The sequence below is a fragment of the Bacillus rossius genome, chromosome 18 (genome assembly GCF_032445375.1).
Source record: "Bacillus rossius redtenbacheri isolate Brsri chromosome 18, Brsri_v3, whole genome shotgun sequence".
NCBI lineage: Eukaryota > Metazoa > Arthropoda > Insecta > Phasmatodea > Bacillidae > Bacillus > Bacillus rossius.
In genome coordinates this window covers 26,126,098-26,143,937 of record NC_086345.1, presented here as the reverse complement: position 1 = coordinate 26,143,937, position 17,840 = coordinate 26,126,098, and the positions used below count along the sequence as shown (strand labels likewise).

Sequence of the window (17,840 nt, the reverse complement as noted above, 5' to 3'; positions counted from 1 at the left end):
ATTTTGAATATGTACAACGTTCAACTTGTAAAAAACGAATTCAAAATAGGCCTATGTAATTTACATCAGCACGTTTCAAAGTCGAAAACAAACTTAGTGAATTCTTATATATGTGTGTGTTTGTATATATACATATATAAACATGTGTTTATATATGTATATAAACACATTTTATTTGCAAGATCACTCAGAATTCAGCCTTAGCTGTGATTGTTTTCACACCGTGCTACAAACAAACGCCTAGAATTCTTTACCAAACCAATTTTCGTCAAACAAAAACTTCAAAAAAATTTATTTTGTGATTTTCGATTTCAAACGGTCATTTTAGTCCGGCAGTTTACTAAGACAATGCATATACAAATATACCGTTATTTAACTAGGCATATGTATATATGTTATCATCCACATGCATACCTAACTAAGTTTTAGTAATAGGATAGGTATTATTTAACAGTTTTGCGTTTACGATTGTAATATCAGATACCCTACCGTTTCATCTCGTGTTTCACCACGCCATGCCGGTCTTCAAACGTCCATCTTGTCCATCAAAAGAATGTTGATCGCGTAAATTATTATTTGAACACTTTTAGATACACGCAAACATTAAAACTTCTTGTTACACATAAATTGCAAAACAGAACAATATCAAACACGTTAATGTAACAAACCACGTTACTGAAACACTGCGGAAACATTAAATAGTTCAAGACGGTATAACGCTACGTTTCTAAAACGTCTGGACGTTTCTAAAATGTCCGCCGGACGTTGTGCGCGTCTCAACCTGCATTCGCCATAGAGAATAAACGTTTTAGAAGCAACTTTGTGCTGCAATATATATTTTTTAATGTAAATGAAATACTGTATTTTATAAAATAAAATTTTGATTGCAAAACTTTGAAATACATTTTCCTGTTGTATATTCATTAATAGCATCATCTGGAAACATTCAATTTTTATTTCAAAGGAGTCGTTTTGAAAGACGCCATCTTGGTTTCAACTGTTTTTTTAAAAATCAAATAATATTAACGTTTTTTTACTCTTTTTAATAGTGACAGACTGCTACAAATAGTTTCTCATGTAATATAATACGTGTGTTTAACATTGAATATTATATTTTTGCCATAATGAGTAAAACTGTGATAATACTGTCAATATAACTAACTTATGGTCTTAAAAAAACCAACAAATTATAGAATTAATAAATGCGTATTAAATCTTGGAATAATAAATGAAAATATGGCATACAAAATAAGGTTTTTAAATGTTAACAAGATAAGGTAGCATCAATTTGGCAACATTATTCTGTACTGCAATACAAGCGTGTGACAAGACAGTTGATTACAAAGCATGCTTGTATAATCACAAGAACATAGCCTAAATAACATATACATATTTCAGTGTGTTTTGTAAACTATCACTTCTCGAATAAAGTTCGAGGACCGTTACAATATCTATTTTTTTTTTTTTCGATTATCATTTTCAAGAACCGCCGCTATTTCGGCGCCAGACGCGCTTTACAACGAACATCGCGATTCGCAATCTGCTTTTTTTCCCCCTGCGCGACATTCGACATTCGCCAAGATAAACAACACTACTTCGCCAGAAGTTTTATCGCGCCAGTCACAACCAGCCCGACAGGAAAATATAGGCCTACTTCAACCGTAAACAGAATTCGTGCTTATCAGAACACTTCTACACTTTTATTTTTATTACCAAAAAACTGCCCTTTTTTTTTTGTTGTCCCAAAACCGAGAAGGAATAAATAGCCTATTGCATCATTTAGGAAAACAAAAATGTCTGTTCACGGAATTTGCGGCCTACGGGTTTTCGAGTGATTATTATTATTAATATTATTATTTATTTCTCGATATTACATCATTTACGCAATCAGAAAATTTAACACTCACAAAAGCAGGCTTGTACGTTAATAATACTGGTTTTTTTTTCCAAATGCTAAGTAAACATTAATTTTTTTATAGTATAAGAATAGTAAAAGATATCAGATTAAAAATTTTGCCGCATGAGTTCCGCAAGAATTTTTTTTCTTCCCAAATAAAAGTATACAATGCTTTATTTTATTTCTAAATGTTATCAATAGTCAGGGTTATCCATGAGTAGATAACAAAAGGTGCAGTCACAGTATTGGATAATTTGGAGCTGGGTGGGGAATTTTAAAATGTTTGCAGAAATAAAAAAAACAATGCTTATAACTCAAAAACTAGGAAACTTTTTAAATTATTATTATTTTTTAAATTCATAACCGTAATTATTTGGCCTATCAACCGTTTTTTGTTTGACGTCGAGCTTTGGGACACTGAAGAGTATGATACGGCGGAAAACAGCTGGTTAACGAATGAAAATATTACCTAATGCAAAACAAATTTCAGGCGCCTTCGCATAATCGACCCTCGCCGAACTAGTGACATCTAGAGACCTGAAAAATTCACTGGTTCATTACGTGCTATGCTAAAATTCAAATAATTATACCTTAGTGCTGCTTCTGCCATTGGTCCACTGCTAAATCTGGAGGACTGAGGGCCAATTAGAGACCCTCACTCGTGGAAGTGTCGAATCACAGGCCACCCAGTCGTGACGACTCACAAGTCAGCAGCCAATGAAAAGTTGGCGTTTTCCCGAGTGTGCAAAGGATATTAGAGTCTATCCCAAAGGTCATTGAACCCGCGAATTTTTCCAGTCTCTAGTGACGTCACATGCTCATGCAAGCAAACTCCTACACCGACTGTGGAGGTAAGAAGTTATGGGAGTTGGTTATGTAAAATCATTGCCATGTTAATACACAAAAGTCATGTTACCGTTTCACGCGGACGTGGCACGAATCTGTATCTGTCTCGCTTTAGTTAGGGTTTATTTTGTTAAGTTGGTAATTATTTTCCTTTGATTTATTTATTTATTGCTACCTCATTTGGATTATTTCTTTATGTTAAGGATTTATAATTTTATAAACGGTAACAGTCAAAATAGAAAAGAACCCTTGTATCCCTTCCCCACCTAGATAGCAAAACAATTTTTGGTTATAGTGAAGTCTAACCGCTGATTTCTTGCAGATGTGTTGGTATTATGTTTCTTTAGCAATGTTCACTACATGATGGCATCTTTAAGATTCTTCCTAGCGAGTTATTTTCAGGCTATTAAACAAATTTATAGCTTATTAACCTTTATACAATATGTAATGCTATAAATTTGACCTCTCTAACTTCAGAACAGATATCCACTCCACAGACTAATACCTGCCAAGTAATCAAAGACGCATTTGAACAAACTTCATCTGCCCAGGACTCAAAACTCCCCTCCCGAGAAAAATTTATTTCTAAAATTGATTTGCTCGGAAAATTAGTGATGGGTAATTTCTTATAGACACTGGAAAAATTCGCCGGTTCAATGACCTCCAGGATGGACTCCACAGTACTATATGTACACTCGGGCAGATGTCACCCGCTCATAAATAAATTATATTTTAAATTACATCATTATAATTATAACTTCATAACTACAATGCAATATTGCAATGATACAAACTGATAATATGATAATATAAAAATGTATCTAAAACATTATTTATTGCTAATTAAACCTTTTTAAATACTTCTTGTTATTAAATGATAAACACATAAGAATTTTCACACATTTCAAAAATTTCTTTACTAACATAATATGTACCATTTTGTCAATTTGTAAGAACATTGCAATATTTTACTGTAGATATAGTAAAATTTGTCACATCAAATGCCTACTTTATTTACGATCATTGGCTGCTGTCTTGTGAGACGTCTCGACGTAGCAGTCTATGATTCGATACAGCTTTGGTTGAGTGTTTCTAATTGGCCCAGAGTATCGCGAAATGAATTCTCGAATTTTTCCTGTCTATAGTAGTAGTATCGCTAATTTTCTCGAATCAGAATCACGAATTCGAAATCACAAAGAGTACCTCAAATCTACTAGGCCTATGTCTCATGGGTCAAAAATAAAATAATGTTCGAGAAACAAAGAAGATATATTAAGTTTTAACTAGAAGCATTATAACTTTTAAATGGTGTTTTCACGAATTGTTTCTCTCTAATAAAAAGACAACATAATTTTACTTACATATTTCTATATAAAAGTGCAATACCTTGAGAAACGATAAAAGGAAAGATACCTACAAAAAAATCACAAACATACCTAATAAACTTCAGAATTATCAGCATTTAATATCTAAACCTGCTTTATTTCCTACAATATTTTCTTCGTTTCTTTTTCCTCGAAATCTCAAATCTTTGAAATGCAAGATAATTCGAACACTTTCATCTCGATACTGCCACAACTGCGATATATCAGCTCGAAAAGTGCATGAGCCAATGGGACATTATCAGTGAAAGATGTGATTAGAAACCCCCGGACAGTCTTATTAATTCAACTGCCGTCAGGCCAAAAATTCAAAGACTCATGTAAATATACGCAAATTGTTGTTTTCAACTGCATTTCTGGACGCGAATCACACGTAGTTTCCACACCCGCCGCTAGAATTCGTTACCGGAGCAGCTACGTCGATTATCGAATCATTTAATTAGCTGATCGAAATTTTAAAACTATTTAATTTAACGGCTCCAAATGAAAGCGAAAAATACTTGGGGAAAAAAACTACACCACAGCTTAAAATATTATTAATGCGTAAACATTTTACAAATATTTCACAAATAAATTATTAAAACAAAACTTAAAAAAAAATTACATTAATAATAATAGTATTTACCAATGCCTCGGTTCTGCCTTCTTTTCGAAAGCACAAATCTGACGAACATTTCACACCTGCGACGCTATGGAAATATAAAATATTTTCTAAAAAAGTAAAGTCTGTAGCGTTTGCGAATTTTTGTGGTGTTGACGTCACAAGGCGTCTCGCACGTGATTGGTTAGGAAAATATTCGCGTGCATCGCAACGCGCCAACGTGATTTCAAACTATAAATAGCCTACAAAATGACTTGACATTACATTCGTACTACAAATACGACAGCCACCAATGTTTTTTTTCAGGCCGGTTTTTAATTAACCTGTTTTAGAAAAAAAAATTCTCAATCCAAATTTTAAAATTTAATCGGAAAGAATTTGTGCGTAGCAATGTAAAAGATTTCGCTAACGAATTTAGCAAATAAAACTTCAAAAATACACGAAAAAATGAAACACACTATACAAAGTTCAAAAGTGTTGCGAAATACCTATGCAGTTCGATGTCGCCAATGAATCCATAATCTCAGTCGCTTATGTGTATGCGTACTGTTTGCAACCACATAACTTTTGTATTCCTGTGTTAAGTCCTAATTATTAACTAATGTTTATGTTCTTTAGTAGTGAAAAATGTCTGAATTTTAGATCTTCGATCATTAAGTCAATACCTAAATAAATAATTTTGTTACAAAGCTCCAGTTTAAACATGATTCTAAAAAAGGCTGACTCTCATTTCAGTAACGGGCCTATAGAGCACCAGCTAATCTGTAAGTCTTGTCGCGTCTGTTTATTTTAGTCGAGTTGGCGTAACACACGCAAAAACTATTTTTTGTCGCGTCATCGCGTTTACCATTATCAGTTAGTTTATTTTCCACAAAAATAAATAAAATAAAGTATTACCTACGAATAACCTAGCTCAGGTAAAGTTAAAAACAATGCATACAACTGAACGGTTTGCCTTAGATACATAACAAGATTGCATAGTCCAAATTAGTAAATATGTTGCCATTTGATTTTATATAGCGTAATGGAAGTGTCGTATTTCAACCGCCGGTGTTTAGCAAGTTTCTACGACAGAACAGATGACAACCGTTTCTTTCTCGCAAGAAAACTATACAAGAAACGCAAGACGTAAAAATCTGACGCACGACTCTATCGAATGCGCGTTTACAAATTACGCAAAACAGCAAAAAATAAATAAATTGCAATGCAAGCATTGGAAAACTTCCAACTTCTTTCGTTTCTGATTGCATTTCCACCTTTCGCTCTTGAATTTAATTGTCCCCAAAAAAGAAAACTTTTAAAAATGTACAGTTTATGTGCATAGGCCAATGGTTTTTTTTTTTTTTTTGTTATTTAAACATTCCGTATTCAATTGTCTTTCTCACGGTGTAAGAAAATAACACCGTTATATAAAATAATTAAAAATAATAAAAATAATTCTAGTAAAAGAAAAAAACAAATTAAAGACAGAGTGAGGAAAAAAAACAATAGTTTTAGGTTTGCGATTTAAAGTGATAAAAAGTATTTAAATACTAATTGAACTCTTATGAGGGTACTGATTGCTTCGTTGTTAATATCACACAGGTGTTTTTTTTTACTTGTATGGGAAAATTAAGAATGATAAGGCATCTACTGCGTGGCAACAATGTTAATAGGCAATAGGAAATAAACTTCTAGCGCCTGCGGCATTGTCAACACACACTTCGTACGTGTACTGCATGTTGTATCTAACCCCCTCCAACGCATTTGATTCTAAATTGGACTTTTAGTATGGATCCCTGATGTTATTGATAATATAATATAGCCTATTGCCTTCCTCGATAAATGTACTATCCAACACTGAAAGAATTTTTCAAATCGAACCAGTGGTTCCTGAGATTAGCGCGTTCAAACAAACAAACAAACAAACTCTTCAGCTTTATAATATTAGTATAGATTATTGACTATTTCTTTTGTTTTCATTATAAACATGACTTATAAAAACGAAGCACCGGGAAATAAAATAGTTCTATACTGTTTTACAATTTCAAGTTGTAGGGTTGATGTCTTGCGACTTTCATGCTGTATGAATGGCTGTGACTTGGTAACTTTTCCTCATTGCATGTATGCAGTTGTATTTTAACATAATAATATTAAAATAAAGCAAGGAATCGGGCGTGTTTGTGATGCAAAGCTGTGTAATCATGCAAATATATTTGATTTTAATAATTATGTACAAAAAATTGAGGCGCATTATTCCCGGGAGAAATTTTTCTGTTTAACATATCCAACAGTATATTAACGTAAGATATTAACATAGCGTAAGCATAAAAAAAAAAAAGGACTTGTATTGTGAAACCGTACCATAACCAAAATATAATTGATTTTGAAAATATGAATCACAAACACTTAGATATAACCTGATAGGTACAATAAGGAACTATCCCCGCGAAAAATTTCTAAGCGGAAAAACTTCTAAGCTACGTACTCGAAGCCGGCTGTTAATTGAAAGAAAAAAAAATTCGTCACCATAATGTCGCAATAGTACGATGAAGTTATACTCCGCAATGCCATCTTCATACTTATTATGTAGCATATTTTACCAACGGGACGAAAATCCGACGAAGCACGCGAACTATGTACTAAATTACGTGACCCTTTATTAACCAAGACTTGAGTCAGTATTTTCAAAGATTATCTTGTGCATTAACTTAACTAACCTCAACAACGCCTGCCGTTTTTATAGGTCTATACATAAAAGCTGAAGTTGCTTTGGCTTGTGGGACTAAATCACGTCGAGGGAGAAAATTTTTCCGCGGACGTTTCGGCTCGGCATTGCTGTCGAACATCATCAGGGTGGCCGTGTAGGATGTCGAACGAAACGTCCCGTGATGCGTCTAATCTCACGAGCCAAGAAATACCAGAGAATTACCGTGAAAGCCTGCGATATACGTATATTTCTCTCTACCGGTTGCACTTCAAATGCGATGAACGCAAACGTCGGATGATTTCTATTCGCTAGATATTGTCGCATCGGATCGCAAGACCGGAATAAATATTGCGTGTTCTCATTTTGCGTTATGATAAAATTTCGCGGGGGGGAAGGGGAGTAAATGCCGTAGTACCAACGAAGCACCGACAAAGTCAATCAAGCACGTCATTATTTAGGGATACGCAGGGGCAGGCATTTTTCGCGGATAAATCTGAACGCCTGTTAGACTGCAACACGGTATACGCGCACCAGCGGTTTCTTCCTTGTGATAGGCGGCCGTCTGCTAAAACGTAGTTGCCTTATTTGGCTGAGCCACTCAGGACGCATTTGATGGTTCCGCAATGAATTACTGTGATTGGTGTTTTAACAATCGTCAAGTACCTGAAAGAAACTCACCCAATCACGAAACACAGATGATGCTACAGTGTTTTAACTTTCAGCTAGTCTCGGAATCTTTTCGCGAAATATGCTTGGCCCTAGCGATACGTTAATTTTTTTTTTTTTTTAGCGAAATGAAAGATTTTCAAGATCAGTCGCGTGTTGAAACACTGTAGCGTGTGGCTTCTTTCGCATACCGACCGCCAATCGCAGGGAACAAACCGTCGTGGCGTACTTTATTGCAGTCTAATGAGCGTTCACGTTCATATTCTTTGTCATAACTAGAGACCTATAAAATTCGCGGATTCATTTCGCGATAGGATAGAGTCCAAATACTTTTGACATTATTTTGCTTCAGTGATTGGGCCACAGTTTATCTGAAGGCCTCTGGGCCAATGAAAAATCTTTAATAGAAGAATTCGCGAATCACGATAATTCCAGTCAACAGGTGTTACGAGTCGGTAACCAATCAGCAGAAGCAATTTGCACGAGTGCATAGAGGATCATGGAGTCTATCCTTTAGGGATTTGAAATCGCGAATTTTACAGGTCTCTAGACTCATAACGTAGGAGCATGCCACATTTCGCGAAAAATATTCCGAGACTAGGTAGCTGAAAGTTAAAACACTGCAGCATCGTCTGTGTTTTCGTGATTGGGTGGGGTTTCCTTCAGGTACGTGACGATTGTTAAAATACCAATCACAGTAATTCATAGCGGAACCATCAAATGCGTCCTGAGTGGCTCGGTAAAACAAGGCAACGACTTCTCTCGCAGACGGCCGCCAATCACAAGGAAGAAACCGCTGGTGCGGGTATATCTTGTTGCAGTCTAACAGGCGTTCAGATTTATTCGCGAAAAATGCCTGCGCCTAGGAATAACTATTTTAATTTTTAGCCTATCGCGAAATATGCCTGCCCCTAGTCACAAGAAAAAGAAGAAAAAGAAAAACAGGTGATATTTTCCCGGAGTAGGCAAATGACCGCGGATGAATACACGTCTTATAAATCGATGAACGCCGGCTGCACGCACGAAAAAGCATGACTCATTGGCACGTTCCGCCTGAGCCGAGCGTGCAAGAAACGGCCGACCACCGTGCGAGAAATTCTTCCATAATACCAAACAGGTTAAGGCGGGCTTTTTAAAATCAGCCATTAAATTTTTTTTTTTGATATGACGTTATCACGCAGATGAAATTTCTCGGAGCAGGCAAAATGACCGCGGATGAATACACGAAGTGTGGTTGGTACCTGTGACGAAGCAGAACTCCAGCGTGGGGGCGTCACCTCCCCATGTCGTTGTCGAGGCCTCCACTATGCCGGTCGCGTCGGCTCCTGCGTGTACGTGTCTGTTGTGTCTTTTTATTTAAATTATTATATTTCTTCTTCTCCCGAAACAGGTGGCTTGCCTGCACGGCCGCGGTCCCAGTCCAGTTCTGTGCGTGGTCCCAACTCCCGCGCGCACACACGCACGCACACACAGACACGGGTGAGAGAGGCTAGAGTAGTGACCTCTACACACGCGTGCGTACCGGTCGATCGGCCGCGCGCGACTGCGGCGCGTGGAGCGAGCGGAGATACGCGAGCGGCATGGCCGGTCTCTTCTTCCCCTCTCTCCTTCCACAAACTCCCCCGCTTCGCGAGTCTCCGGGAGTTCCCGCCAAGCCTCGGCTTCCCCAGTTGGGGGGGGGAGGGAAGACACACCCCCTTCCCCGCCACACCCACCCGGCGCCAGGGGCTCGCGCGATTGAAGCTGCTCTTCCGTAGGGGGCGGAGCCTGGAGTGGGCGTGGCCTAGCGGACATCGCGGTGAAAGCATGGCGACTCGCCACCCCCCCTCCCCCTTTTTCCATACCCAGACACAGAGAGAGAGATACAGCGACCGACGGAGAAAACAGCACAGGCAAGGAAAGCCTGCATCTAGCATGCAACAACAGAAACAAAAAAAATTTTCCCTCCCTTTCCTTCTCATTCTTGTTTTTTTTTTAATGATTTTGTCAGCTAGGAGAACGAGGCAGACAATGCACGCGCAAAAGGGGAAAAAAAAAATAAAAAAAAGGAAGAGAGAAACAGACATGGCTATGTTTAAATATGAAGTGATACGAAAAGAGAAAAAAAGGAGAGAGAGAGAGAGAGAGAGAGAGAGAGAGAGAGACGCCGACTGGATGAGTGAAACAGGACCTGCAGGCGAAAGTGAAAAGGATCTGCTAGCGAACAAGAGCTAGGCTTTTTTTTTGTTGTTGTTAGAATAAAAAAAAAGAAGGGGTGGGACTAGAAGAGGCTTTCTAAATATATAAAAGCCCACAAGTCAGCGAAGGTAAAAGAAAAACGGGTACGGGGGGGGGGGGGGGAAAGAGAAATCTCAGGAGGACAAGTGGAGAGAGAGAGAGAGAATGCAAGAGCAAGTGCACTTTAGGGGGGGGGGGGTCGACAAAACTGGAGAAGCAAGAAAATGCAGCGGACAAAGGGGAGACGATGAAGATAAGAATCTAAAGCTCCCAGTGGAAATTCTTATGAAGAAGTTAAAGAAGGACGGAGGGGGTGAGTGAGTAAGGGGGTGGGGGATGGCATGAATGACGTGAAACAATGGGGTTCCCAGCAGGGTCTAGGCCAAGGAAGTGGTGTGGAAAGTAGATGAGGAAGATGGAGAGGAGAGAGGGGAGGAAAAGACAACAGCAAATGAGTCCTGAAAGCTGGAAGAAAGAGACCAGCTCCCCGAAAGACCGCTAGCCCAAGGAGGGGTACTGAAGAGGGGGGAATGAGGAAGGTTTTTCGAAGGAGGAAAAGAAGAGAGGGAGAAGGGAGGGGGGTTCCGCAGCTGTGAGCTCGCTTGGAGCGGGTTTGTTGGAGGGGGTATAATCCCGCCGTCTTACGAGGCCGGGCAAAGAGGAAGCAAGCCAGTTGGAGCCCGAAGAAGCCGCGTGCAAGGAGCTACGGATGCTTCGTTCCGGCGGAGTGCTGGCGCGCTCTTTAATTCTCGCCCTTTCGTGCGTCTCGCGGGCTACGGGGAAACACGGGGTGCGCCAGAACCGAGGGAGTTATTCTACTCGGGTTGTCGCTCACGGGTTTGGAACGCGACCTGTGTGCTTTTTTTTTTCCTCCACTGCGGCGTTCCGACAGTGAACTTCGCTACGTATCCGACTGTGACAACCTTCCACGGACGGTGTATCCTAAATTATTTTGTGTTCCATAATCTTAAATACATTCTAGATATAACCATATTTACTTTTTTTCCTACTAAAATAAAGGTCATAATTTTAACGGCATTATTTACTTAAAGGCAAATTTCTATGTCAGACCTTAGCATGCATTGAAAGAATGAAATCATGTTGTTTACGGTTATTTTTATTAAATGTTTGTATGTAGCCTTAGTATTGATACTATCAAATACATCAATTTAAAAAAATTGTTTCCACAAATTATTTAAACATTATTTTTATTGATTTATGAATTATATATAATATATTATATATATTAACAGTGTTTTAATACCTAGGCTACCTACGAACTTTTAATCCAAAAATTGTTATATCATATGATTTCATACTTTCAGTACAAGCTAGGACTGACGTAATAAAATTTAATGTGCCTTTTAACTTCATCAAAGCCATTTAATGTGGACTCTTTTTAGCATACAAAACTGTTTTTTAAAACATTAAATATGGTTATATTATGAATTTATTTAAGATCGTGTGCAATAAAGCGAACTAACAGAAGCAAGATAATTTATGATACTGCCGCCTTATTAAAGAGGTCTCGCACGCAATGTTTGTGTTATTTCATTTTCTTGACAGTGCTGTTATTTGTATTAAGTGTTATCTAACGCAACTTGTACACAGAGAAAAAAGGTTTGTTTGAATCAAACTAAATATTTATTTATATATGGCGAAACAAATAGTTACTGGGTGGAACAAAATATTTTGTTAGTTTAACCACACTCGGTAAGTAACAAAAATAATTTGTTACTCCTAACCAAATATACATTTGAGTTGACAAAATCATTTTGTTGGGTCAACAGAATATTTCCTACTATTTGTTTGAATTAACAAAATATAGGTATTTATTTCGCCATATATAAACAAATATTTTGTTGAGGCAAACAAACCTCTCTCTCAGTGATGATCTTTTTGGCCCGTTATACAATGCCACGGAAATGGAGACGGATCACGTAAACACATACGGATCTCACGGAACATATCTACAATAGCACGCAGACGGAGACGGATCCGAACGTATCAGTTCGGCAATGCTGAGCTCTTACGTTTACGTTGCTCCGTGCGACCAATAGAAGCCGAGTACCGGTGGTGGCCATGTTTGTTTATTTTGTAGTTACGGTAAAAAATGGTTCAGGTAAAATGATATTTAGTGTTCTGTTATTACTTTGTAGTTTATTTTTTATTATAAATGCAAATTCGAGGAATATATTAATATTTTTAATTAATATTATGTAACCTTGACGCAAATGCCAATTCTTACGTTTCCGTGCATTGCGGAAGCAGCAGATGCGATAGTGAAACGTCCCGGAAGATCCGTCTACGTTTACGTTATCCGTCACCGTTTATAAATATTAAACATTATTAAAGAATAAATTTACAGAAAAAAAGGGCCTTAAAATAATTGCAACGACAAGAAAATGAAATATCTAACATGGCGTATGAAACAGACACTTGAAAAACTGTTCTGCTCGCAGACTTTTCAACTGAAATAATTTTTATAAAATTAAAATACATAGTACGCTACAAATTGTTTGTATAATTAACTGACAATTTCTATTTTTTTTAAACAAAATTGTTGGATTTACCTACGAGAAAAAAAGAATAAAACTGTTTACAGTGGTGTAAATCATAATATTTAAATTATTATTTGCAAAATATAAATTTATTTCAACTGTATTTAGATTCAAATTTTTTTTGAAAATTAAAAAAAAAAACTTTAAACTGAACGAAGAAACATCAATTTACTGAAGAGAAATTACATCGCAGTGAAGTGGTCAACGGCATATAAATTTAAACAGAAAAGTTTCAGTTGAATAAACTATTCAGTTCTCATGGATTAGGCACTAAAATTAAAAATGTTAAAATTGTGACTGACAGCTAACTGTGCATAAAATATTGGAAGGTGTTTTATTTAAATTTTCAAGAGAGTTATATACAAGTTTAACATTTCGCGTAATTTTAAGTTATGACGTCTAAGATGTGGAAATGATTTTGGTCTCGGTTATTATCACGAATATTTTTGATGACTTGTTTTTTTTTTTAACTACCCTAGAAGTTTGGATTTAGTTTTCACTGCGCGTATAAAACATTGAATCTGAGTCTAAGAGAAAAAAAATCCCTTTCGTCACAGCGTAGGTAACTTTTGAACTAGCTATTTCTTCTGGAACATTTTGAAAACTTCTGGAACTACATGTTCTCCAATATTCCAAAATGACTGATTAAACATTTTCTCAAATTCCATGCAGCAGAAATGTCGCGAATGTTTTTAATCCACTGCATTTAGCGTTGAAAAATTTACAACTAATTTCATAACATGCCTACTTACATAGTAATGATTTTTTTTCTTTTACCTTCAAACACTATATTTGTTCCCTTGTACTAATATGTGGTCGTATAAAATGTATTTTGGACCAAGGTTTAAGATAATATTGATAAGGTTTAAATATGTTTGAACGAATGTGATAGAATACTTATTAAAAGAGTTTAAAAAATTTTAAATATAAATCTTTTTTTTTTCCAATCCCTTGCATTTCTAGTTCATCAAAAATGGTTTCATCCAAAAGTTTTAGATACTTAATGTTTAGGATTTTTTAAAAATATATATAACTGATTTTGAAGTATATCTACTGAAGGACTTTTGATTTTTTTGTACTTAAACCTGTGTTATGTCAACCCCTTGCAGTAATAATTATTTTAGTCAACAATTTGAGGTAATATTTGGAAGGTTTAAAATACGTAAATAACGGGTACAATATTGTACGTGGCACAAAAGTTATTATTATTATTTTTTAAAATTTTAACGCTTGTTTTTCAATCCCTTGCAGTAATGTTTCGACTTATCAAAAATAGCTTCAGACAGAAGTCTAGTAACCCCTGTTTTTTTATTTCATCGCTTGCAGTAATGGTTGGTTGTAGTATTAACAATTATTTCAGACGAAAGTTTTACAATAAGAGTGAACTGATTTGATAGTGAACATGGTACGGATATTGTGAATTTATTTTTGATTTCAATCTCTGTATTTTCAATCACACAAACACCTTCCCCCCATCTTAACAAAAATTGTTCCAGACAAATGTTTTAGTTAATATTTATAAGATTTACAAACAAACTGAACGGATTCGATTGTGTACCTACAAATGAAGTTACGAATATTTTTGTCCTCCAGCCCCTGTTTTTACACCCCGTGCAGTTATGGCTAGGAGCATTAAAAATATATTTGGACAAATGTTTTTAGTTTTGCACTAAAGAGATATAAGTATTATTTGCATACGGATGCGGTGTTTTTCATATTTGCATAGTTATAGTGGATTTTATTTTTCAAAATCCTTTGTCATTTTCACACCTTTGGTCGTATTTTGCTCATTAACGAATTCGACAGAGATTTTTCACTACTTTATTTCATGTTTCAGTTTTGAAGTGACTTGTGCAAAATTGCGACAGTTATCGTGTCCATAAAACTGTGATTATATATATATATATATATATATATATATATAAATATATATGAGTCGACGGTGGTTTTGGGGGCTACAGCCATGAAACGAAAAATTAAGTAAAAATTTCCGGAAGTCACACCATAGTAACGGCTACAATAGGTAGTTATTCTTCGAAATCTACCTAAAAAAAAAAAAAAAAGTGATAAGATTGAGAATACCTCACAGTTACTAGAAATATTCTGTAATCCATTTTATTTTCGAATGAACACAATGCAGAAATTAATTTTTCTTTAAATCATAAAAATCATGTGTTTATTTTTGCCTATCGCTCGTGGTATTTGCAAGAACTGTAATAAAAATGTTTCAACATTAGACACACTTAAATATATATTTTTTTGGAAATATAACAATAATATTTACGTAAAATCACAGATATTTTTTAATTTGTACATTTACACTACAAAATAGTGTTCGCTGTAAAACTGGGTTCGTATTCTTACCCGGGCATTTATGCTTTGTGTTTTACCAGTACAGCCAATAGTTTAAGTTATTTATAAATCGTTTCCTGAATAGCATTCCAATATTAACTGCGCACATTAATAAGCATAATAAAAAAAGATAGACCAATTATTGACATTAGATATTTCTTTTCCGTGGTTTAAAAAATTATCTTTGAATGAATAGGTTCAAATGTAAAATTATGCGCCAATTTTCGTAAGAAATACTCAGTATTATCTCGGAAAACGTATTTCATATTTGCAAAAATAACCATAGGCATGTGTTGTACAAATTTACAGTATATTTCCTGTAGTATTACACAATATTTCTTGGCAACTGGTTTCCAAAGGAATCTTTTGTAAAATACATTAAATTATTTTCTGTATATATATTTTTTTAGTAGGAGAAAGTGATTTATTTATTTAAATATAAATATCCTACCGTGATTATTACTGTGACTTTGATCGCGCGTGTTTGAAAATCATCACAAAATATGTTATTACATTTTAAAGGAATTTATGTAACGTTGGTGGAAATCTGATTTCAAACTGTTGACAGGCTTGTGATTACATGCCGAGTTGGTTATTTAACTTGCAATTACTAATTAATGCAGGCTTTTTTTTCTTTTATACCTATCCCAATTGCTCTCACCTATTATTTGCAAAACGTTATTTTCTACCTGAAAAAAAATATGACAGAGATACGATTATGAACACTAGTGTGACTATTTTTACGTCTGTGACTTGGGACCGGAATATTTCGCGGGTTCATTGACCTCTAGGATAGAATCCACAGTCCTTTACATACCTGTTCATTGGCCGCTGACTCGTGTTACGTATCGGCTGGGCTGTCCGCAATTCGGCACTTTCTTGGATTAGGTGTTTCCCATTGGCTCGCAGCTCCCCAGACGAAATGTGGGCCAATCCTAAGAAGCGGTACGAAGGTGTGCTTGTTTGGATGTTAGCGTGTCGCGAAATGAATCCGCGAATATTTCCGGGATATCACAGTAAATTGACGTAATCTTTACCGAAGAATTTAACTGAAAGAAACTAAGAGTTAGTAGAAACAGCACCGTATTTCGACTTCCGAAACGTACCGTATGCTTCGTTCAAAACAAAGGTAAATTCACACGTGGAGAAAAAAAAAAAAAAAAGAGTTTGTACACTTCCACAGGTTTTTTTTTTTTTTTATGTTCTGTTAACATACCAAGAGTATTATTTTGGACTCGTATCCAAAGTAAGTGAACTCAGTGTCCATAAATTTACGTAAATTGAAGATGTATTTTTTTTTTAAAGTGTAGTACACATCTGTTGAGAAAATGTAGAACGGATCACAACATGAAAGAGAGCTATTGTGATAGGATTTCAGGGGAAAATTTTTTTTTAAGTGATAACGTCTTATAAATCGATGAACGCCGGCTGCACGCACGAAAAAGCATGACTCATTGTCACGTTCCGCCTGAGCCGAGCGTGCAAGAACCGGCCAACCACCGTGCGAGAAAATCTTCTATAGTACCTATCAAACAGGTTAAGGCGGGCTTTTTAAAAGCAGCATTTAAAAAAAAAATTGTTTTATTTGTCCAATCTCGTCATTTCAAATTAACAATTTATTGACATCGATTTGATTTCAGTTTTTTCATTAATGTTTTCTTATGACGTTATGACGTAAAATTATAGTCCGTAAACCGACTTTACAGACAAGTCTTAGGCCGTGTTCGTATTCAAGTACGCACACTTTTAAAAAATTTTCACCTTTATTTTTACGAAGAACGCTGTTCACAAATTTTCCAGGTATCTTCGAAAATTAACTGTTATCCTCGTGTAAATTGGCGGGTGAGGATTTCACGTACACCTGAGCATGAATCCACCTGAATAAATCTCGGTATACCACAAAAATCTTTCGAAAACCTGTTAGGTCAACAGCAATAACGTTCTTCTCCCTCACACGGGCCTGTTTACCCTGTTTACAGCGGGGGTACCAACATAACTAGGAGTTGAAATACGGCGTAGGTTTTACGAAGATCCATTTATCTGAAATACGAACTCTAGGTCTATTTCAGGCAATTTCTTCGCTTAAAAAAGGCCCATAAATTTACTGTTTTTTTTCTAACATCGTAGTTGTGTACTTGCGTACTTCACTTGCCCTTGTAGCGTACTTCCTCGGCGAATCCGTGTGGATTCAATGTTTGCCTCTTCAAACGGCACTAGCCAGTCGAACAGTTGATTTATATGGTTATTTTTTCGACAGAAATATTTTATTGGAGAAAGAATGTTTAACTGAATTGAGTAATTTTTAACCTTTTTTCGTATTTACAGTTGGTACGCATTTAAATTTTTTAAAACGTCCTAATATATGTAGAAATGTTTGAATTAATTTTTTTTATTCCATTTGTTAATACCAGTAAAATATAAAGTGAAATTGATTTTAAAATTTTAAAAAAAAAATTACTTAAATTTTACCTCAAATATAACTTCAAAAAAATTATTTTCAAAATTGCGTCTTCTTTTAAAATTCGAAGTACGCGAAAAGTACATCGGACAGCCATTGTGATGACACTTTCGGAGACATTAACGTATAAATATATACTTCAGGCGAATTAGGACACGGTCTTAAAACTAT

The 17,840-nt window shown here is 35.8% G+C and overlaps 1 protein-coding gene across 3 annotated transcripts in view; it reads right to left on the bottom strand.

Annotated features, from left to right (window-relative positions):
• LOC134541199 (BAH and coiled-coil domain-containing protein 1) overlaps window positions 1-9,610 on the bottom strand; it is a 279,429-nt gene extending 269,819 nt beyond the window's left edge. For 2 of the 3 annotated variants that reach the window (XM_063384445.1, XM_063384447.1), the window contains exon 1: window positions 9,323-9,610. The gene's annotated coding sequence lies outside the window, so the exon portion shown is untranslated. Of the gene's footprint in view, window positions 1-489; window positions 1,093-9,322 lie in introns of those variants that run through there. The other variant, XM_063384446.1, reaches the window with a different exon arrangement.
• Window positions 9,611-17,840: the final 8,230 nt, after the last annotated feature.